The sequence below is a fragment of the Erpetoichthys calabaricus genome, unplaced genomic scaffold, assembly GCF_900747795.2.
Source record: "Erpetoichthys calabaricus unplaced genomic scaffold, fErpCal1.3, whole genome shotgun sequence".
Taxonomy (NCBI): domain Eukaryota; kingdom Metazoa; phylum Chordata; class Cladistia; order Polypteriformes; family Polypteridae; genus Erpetoichthys; species Erpetoichthys calabaricus.
Genome location: NW_026261618.1, coordinates 10,415 through 18,004, shown reverse-complemented (window position 1 = coordinate 18,004; position 7,590 = coordinate 10,415). Strand labels below are relative to the sequence as shown.

The following is a 7,590-nucleotide window of genomic DNA, read 5'->3' as shown; positions in this document are numbered from 1 at the left end:
CCGATCCTTTTGTGTCTCCTTGGTCTAACTCCTTGTCTTCTTGACAGAACATTTCTACAGATGTGCTTCAAGGACTGGTGTTGGGTTCACTTTTCTTTTCCTTGTACATTTGTTCCTTTGTCAATGTTACTTCATCTCACCATCTTCTCCTACCACCTCAATGGTGGTGACTCACAGATCTCCTCTCATTTCTCTCTTACAGTCCACTGCTTTCAGCCGAGATCTTCAGTTGCCTCCCTGACATCTCAATCTGAATGAATGATCAGCACCTTAAAGTGAGGATCTGATCAAAGACTTTGTAATCAGAACAAGTAAGAGAACACTTTTCAAATATACTGTAAATAAAGTGGAAGCAATCAAAAAACATTATTTTCCATCTTACTGTAAGTTTTCTTTCATTTTTAAAATAACATTTTCTTTTAGTTTGTTATTGTTTATATTTTTAATTAGATATATATGGGGCCACCAAAATCTTTTAAGTTCTTGAATCCAGCAACATCCTTGTATTTTTTAATCCTTTCTTTTGTTTAAATTTGCTTTGTTGTGTAATAAAAATGAGGAAAGTAATCTGCTTAATAAAGCCCTGAACACACAGCCTACAATGAATCTCGGCAGAACAACAAAGTATTTCCATAATATTCTCATTATGATCAACTGATGTGGAACTGAACTGACAATACAGCCCTGTGAGCGGTGGATCGGTACGCTCAGTTCAGATCGGGCCGTGCTGTAAAGTGGAGTTTATTTTATTTTCTTCATTAAGCACATGTGCAGTGTGTCACATTAGCTCAGATATGATATCACACACTCCATAAATTATTAACGCTTGTGTAAAACAGATTGGTCAGCACCGTAAACTGTGTAATGAAGTAGACTTTCAATACACATGTGTGCAGATCAGGCGGGCAGCGCAGATCGGGTAGTGACAATGGGTCCAGCTGAAGGGGTCTGTGATTGAGTAGTTCACTGGACAGCCAAATGGATTGCAGTGTTTTGTCACCTGGTTTACTGGACTTGAGTCAGATAAATCCTCCCTCAACCCTGACCTTCACCATAATGTAACCGGGTGTCATCACTGATGTGTAATATAAAGTAACACCCTCCTCAATGGAGTGGAGCTCTGGAGGTCCGCACTAAGCGTCTGTTGAAAAAGTTGAATGTAAGATTAGGATAAGAAGGGCAGGCATCAAGAAAGGCATTCGGTGTTTTATCGATTTGTCCTGCTTTATCAAATTGTACTACTGTAACACAAACTGACAGACCTGTGGTCTCTTACCACACACAGTGTTGGCAACTTTAACAGCTGAAAGAAATCCCCACAAAATATGGAAGAAACTAACTGTGTGCAAAGAAGAGACTTGTATTATGATATTTTATTATTTTTCACGCTCCTCATAGCTGCATTTGTAACTGTTTTGGAAACCCACAAAACCACAGCATGAAAGCATAAAGGAGTATGCATGTAGTATATCAGTTATTTGAAGGATCATATGAATAACAGCAAGTAATCACAGATTTAAAAACATGTTGCGAATTGGCAAACCACTGAACATCTGGATGTCAGGTCACAAACACCAGGCAAACGGATCAAAGACTCCTTCAAGCACTTCATAAAAATGAACATGAACTCCAGCAGTAATCCTAAACAGCACGGCTGGACAGATAGCATGTTACAATAAAGCACTGGTCATAAAAAATCACAGCAAAACCTCCATTGGAGAAGTCTAGTCAAAAATAGAGACCATATATAAAAATGAGAACAGCTACAGAAGAAGATTTGAAAAGGTGAATACGTGCCATGAACGTCGTGAACACGTGTCTTGCTATAATCAGATTCAGTTTCCACGTCCGGCTCATGAGAACTTCATGGTAATGATGAAGCACTCATGTCGAGCACTAATAGAAAATACAATAAAATGAGGGAATGTGATTATCAACAACTTGCTACTCAGTAAGGAGTTTAAGAAGCTGCGGCCCAGTAAGTAGATGGCTAACTAATGTCATTTCAATATAAATTAGTGCAGTGGTTAGCGGTGCTGCTTCACGGATTTAACGATCTGGGCTTAAATCCATAGCCTGCTTTTATAAACTTGCCAACATCCATTTCTGTGGACTGTAACTGTGTGAGGAAAACATCAGACTGTTTAGTGATATGTCCTGTTTCCAGAAAATAATGTACAGCAGCACACGATGGCATTTGGTGCTCATCTGAATGTATGCGGCGGCGCACACGCAGTATTGGCCGGTGCGACCTTAAGGTACCTGGTGCGCAGGCTAAAGTAAGTGGTGGGCACAAGATAGTAATTTGTACGCACCAACTTGTTTCCCAGGAAGAAAAAAACACCATATCTCCTCAGGGGCTCCGTACGAGTGTGCAGACGAATACCTGTAAACATAAAGCACGTACCTAAACCCTTACCCTCCCACAAGCCTAATCTTAACCATAGTGTAACGGGGTACGCGATGGGCATTTCGTGATTAATGTTGTCGGCATTATCAGACACACATCATACGAATTGCAGGCTGCAGTTAAACCCATCTCCTACCATCCCACACTACTTTAATAAATAAAAGCCCAGCCGTCTGCTTTTTATATCATCGCTCTACAAGAGCTGTAAGTGGCGTCAAGCTGAAGCGCCGAACCCGTGGTAAGGTCGTAATTAGGCAGCCCCGAACCGCACGTTTGTAATTTTTTAATCCAACATTATCTCGTACGAACGTGACATTTTCACGTACGTATGAGATAAGGGTTACCCCATAATCTTTTTCACTGTGCGGTTCATAGCTTCCTGTCGCGTGTATCTATGGTCGCGTACGGCTGACGTTCTTACTACAATGCGGTGAGGCGGCAGCGTGGTTTCAATAACAGTCGCCCTGGATGAACGTTTAAACAGCCATTGATTTCTGTACATTAACTAGCTCATATCGTAACCCCCAAAACCGTATATTGTGAATTTCCCATGGGATTAAAAAAGTATCTATCTATCTAGTGTCCGACCTTGCCGTTTTAACGCATAGACGACATCCATAGCAGTGACGGTTTTCGTTTTTGCGTGTTTTGTGTAAGTAACGGCATCTCGAATCACATTCTCCAGAAAAAACCTTAAGCACTCCGCGAGTTTCTTCGTTTATCAGGCCAGAAATTCCTTTTACTCCACCTCGACGAGCTAAGCGGCGAATGGCAGGCTTTGTTATACCCTGGATATTGTCACGAAGAACTTTACGATGGCGCTTAGCACCACCTTTGCCAAGGCCCTTTCCTCCTTTTCCGCGACCGGACATTATCACTCACTATTCGTTAGCTTTCAAACACAAAATAAACACCAACAGACTGCCGTAGACTACTTTTCGAACAAACCGAAGCTAAGTACTGTAAAGGTATTGACCGGACCTATTAGGAAACACGCACTTCTAAAATGGGCGCTCAGATTCAAACCGCGAGCTCACTCGGCTTTACTTTTCTCCTGATTTAGAGCAGATGCACGTAAAACCGAAACTGAACCTGGTGAAACAAAATTTCCATATTCAAAATTTAAATAATACACTTTCTGTCTTCTTAAAAACTATATTTGATGTGACCTTTTTTAATTCTAAATGGAATTTTTTTTTTGTTTTTTTTAGAAATTTCAATAGTAACTTATAATTGTTTTGTGTTATGTATGTAAGCAGTTTTTTGCATTTTCTCAGGTGTTTTTTCATTTATAATTAGCAAGTATAATTCAGTACACTGTTAATTTTCATTTCTTCTTTTGGGCTAGTTAAGGGCAGCCAGGTAGAGTTTGTAGATAAGGCTTTGGAATTTTAAAATATACTTTTTTAAATCTCTGTTATTGATACACGTTACCCAAAAGCAGGTCACTTCAGTCAGGACCCTTGTTGGATGAATGAGGTGGAGAGACAGATGTTGAATTGAAAAGCTCAATCCTAATGGATATGTTTCACATTTATGCCCTATGCTAGTTTTTCTGGAAGTATTTAAAATATTTTAGCAAAATATAAATGCATTTTGCATGTTGTGAAACCACAAGGGGATAAGTGGTATTTGGATTCTGTGACCCGAGTAAAGTGAGGTTTTCTTTTCTCATGGTTGTTTTTGATATTATTTATTGTACATCATTGACACCTGTTCTCTCATAACATTTTCTTGTACCTCCATTCTCCTTGAAAACATGATGACTTCATATTTATTCTGCACCACACTCCAGTCCAGTTGGTGGCAGTAATGCACCATAGGTGGGTCTGCTAACTGCCATAAAAAGACAAAGAAGAAGAAGAAGAAGTTGGTTTCATCACAGCTTGGCTGTGTTGCACACGGTGTACTTTTCATTTTCTGAGTATTTATTGTAATATGTGCACTTTGTTTGGCTCTTTCAAAAAAATCTAATACTTTTATTAAAAATACTAATGCAGTGTAATCCGTTTAGATGTATTGTTATGTGTATAAAGTACAAAGACTCTCTGATGTGTACTCATCATTGCCGTGCCAAATCTCTCACTGTAGGCTTTGTAAATTAACCACACAGAATGTATAATGTGAAAACTATGCACTGTTTGGGAGAATGTAATCCTACAATTTGAGCATGCATCTGTAACTGCTTAAGAAACAGAACTGAAGATGAAAAGTAAAATAATAAGCAGAATGTACAACCCCAAGTACAATGAAGATGGGACGTTGTGTAAATAAAAACAGAATACAATGATTTCCAAATCCTTTTCAACCTATACTCAATTGAATACACTACAAAGACAAGATATCGAATGTTCAAACTGATAAACTTTATTGTTGTTTTGCAAATCTTCACTCCTTTTGAATTTGATGCCTGCAACACGTTCCAGAAAAGCCTGGACAGGGGCCTGTTTACCACTGTGTTATATCACCTTTCCTTTTAACAACACTCAATAAGCGTTTGGGAACTGAGGACACTAATTGTTGAAGCTGTGCAGGTGGAATTCTTTCCCATTCTTGCTTGATGTACAACTTCAGTTGCTCAACAGTCCAGGGTCTCCGTTGTCGTATTTTGCTCTTCATAATGTGCCACACATTTTCAATGGGAGACAGGTGTGGACTGCAGGCAGGCCAGTCTCGTACCCGCACTCTTTTACTACGAAGCCATGCTGTTGTAACACATGCAGAATGTGGCTTCGCATTGTCCTGCTGAAATAAGCAGGGACGTCCCTGAAAAAGACGTCGCTTGGATGGCAGCATATGTTGCTCCACAACCTGTATGTACCTTTCAGCATTAATGTGCCTTCAAAGATGTGCAAGTTACCCATGCCATGGGCACTAACACACCCCCATACCATCACAGATGCTGGCTTTTGAACTTTGCGCTGATAACAATCCAGATGGTCCTTTTCCTCTTTGGCCTGGAGGACACGACGTCCATGATTTCCAAAAACAATTTGAAATGTGGACTCGTCAGACCACAGCACACTTTTCCACTTTGCGTCAGTCCATCTCAGATGAGCTCGGGCCCAGATAAGCTGGCGGCGTTTCTGGGTGTTGTTGATATATGGCTTTCACTTTGCATGGTAGAGTTTTAACTTGTACTTGTAGATGTAGCGACGAACTGTGTTAACTGACAATGGTTTTCTGAAGTGTTCCTGAGCCCACGTGGTAATATCCTTTACAGAATGATGTCGGTTTTTAATACAGTGCCGCCTGAGGGATCGAAGGTCACGGGCATCCAGTGTTGGTATTCAGCCTTACGTGCAGAGATTTCTCCTAATATTGATTTTTCTAATATTTTGATGATATTATGGACAATTGATGATGAAATCCCTAGATTCCTTGCAATTGTATGTTGAGAAATGTTGTTCTTAAACTGCTGGACTATTTGCCCACACAGTTGTTCACAAAGTGGTGACCCTCGCCCCATCCTTGCTTGTGAACGACTGAGCCTTTTGGGGATGCTCCTTTTATACCCAATCATGACAAACACCTGTTTCCAATTCACCTGTTCACCTGTGGAATGTTCACAACTGGTGTTTTTTGAACATTCCTTAACTTTCCCAGTCTTTTGCTGCCCCTGTCCCAGCTTTTTTGGAACGTGTTGCAGGAATCAAATTCAAAAGGAGTGAAGATTTGCAAAACAACAATAAAGTTTATCAGTTTGAACATTCAATATCTTGTCTTCGTAGTGTATTCAATTGAATATAAGTTGAAAAGGATTTGAAAATCATTGTATTCTGTTTTTATTTACGTTTTACACAACGTCCCAACTTCATTGGAATTGGGGTTGTAATTTGAAGAAAGAAGGGGAATGGTGGTATCATAACACCAGCTATGACACCCACTGTGATCAGAAAAATAAGCAAGAATCGTAGCCTAACCTTAATTAAATAATACCAAGAATCTGTGGTAAAATGAAATTTTTCCAGTTTACTTTTGTTTGTTACAACGATGCCTCAGGAACATGACAAATATGCGTTCCACCCATTAGCTCGATTGTAAAACACAAGAGCAGGCTATTTAGTTTTTTGATTTTTTTTAAAAATATGCTTCACTTCAAAAATCATTGTCATGTTACAAATTAAAATATACCATTACAGTGAAGAGGTAACTTCAATTTGAAAAATACTGAACATATCCTAACTTATAAAAACATGAATGATTCAAAACTGTAATGTACAATTACTTCCCAAAAAGTTCTTGTGCAAAGTATATAAGACATCTGTATGAATTAATAAATGTTCCTAAATTCTTCTCACTTGTGGCATATTTATAAATCATAAATCACCCATATCATGTTAAATTTGTGCATGTAAAAAAAGTGCCCTCAAATATCTCTATGTGGAAGAAAATACAGAAAGAGAAAGAAATGGTCCCCGTTCGGGGTAAGAAAAGAAATCCCTGCAATGTAAATAATTCTCCGATTGTTTTTATAGATTTTGGATGGAGGGTGTTGAGAACACAAATATTAGCTGATTAATATTAGCAAATAGTAATTATTATTAATATTAACAGATGTTAGCTACCTCAGATTATTGATCACTTGTGAGAGCCAAGGGCAAGTAAGTGCTTTCCAGGAGAATTTGGAGGTCTGCACAGTCCCCCTGCAAGCAGATTAACTTCAGTTGTCAGCCGCTATCCACACTGCAGATATTTAAAAAACGCACAAACAGAGTAAACTGCCTTAGATTTTTCACGAAGTGTGCAAGTGAAGTAACCAGTTACAGGCCTTTTAAATGTATGCTTTTAAAACTCGCTCTGAACTTTTATCACCGAACAGTAATGTCTCTTTATTACGTGCGTCCGAATTTTATAAACCAAGACAGACAAACAGGTTCCACCGAGACTTGAACTCGGATCGCTGGATTCAGAGTCCAGAGTGCTAACCATTACACCATGGAACCGTCTTAAGCGCTTTTCTACAGTAAATACGGTAATGGCACAGCACTGTAACGTGTTTATTTACATTTTAGGTGCTAGTTTCACATACTAAAAACTTTTGAGTGCTTTTTTTAATAATGTAAATATACTTGTAATACTTCTGTGCCCTCGGAATCTTTACCCGATGCATACACTGCATTTTTGCGTCTCATATTTGGGACAACCTTCACACATTTAAGAGTTTTTATTTACCTCTG

At 39.0% G+C, this 7,590-nt stretch overlaps 1 non-coding gene across 1 annotated transcript; it reads right to left on the bottom strand.

Moving 5' to 3' along the window:
* Positions 1-7,284: 7,284 nt before the first annotated feature.
* Positions 7,285-7,356, bottom strand: trnaq-cug (transfer RNA glutamine (anticodon CUG)). Its single transcript has one exon. It is a non-coding gene; the product is annotated as a tRNA-Gln (tRNA).
* Between the last annotated feature and the right edge of the window lie 234 nt (positions 7,357-7,590).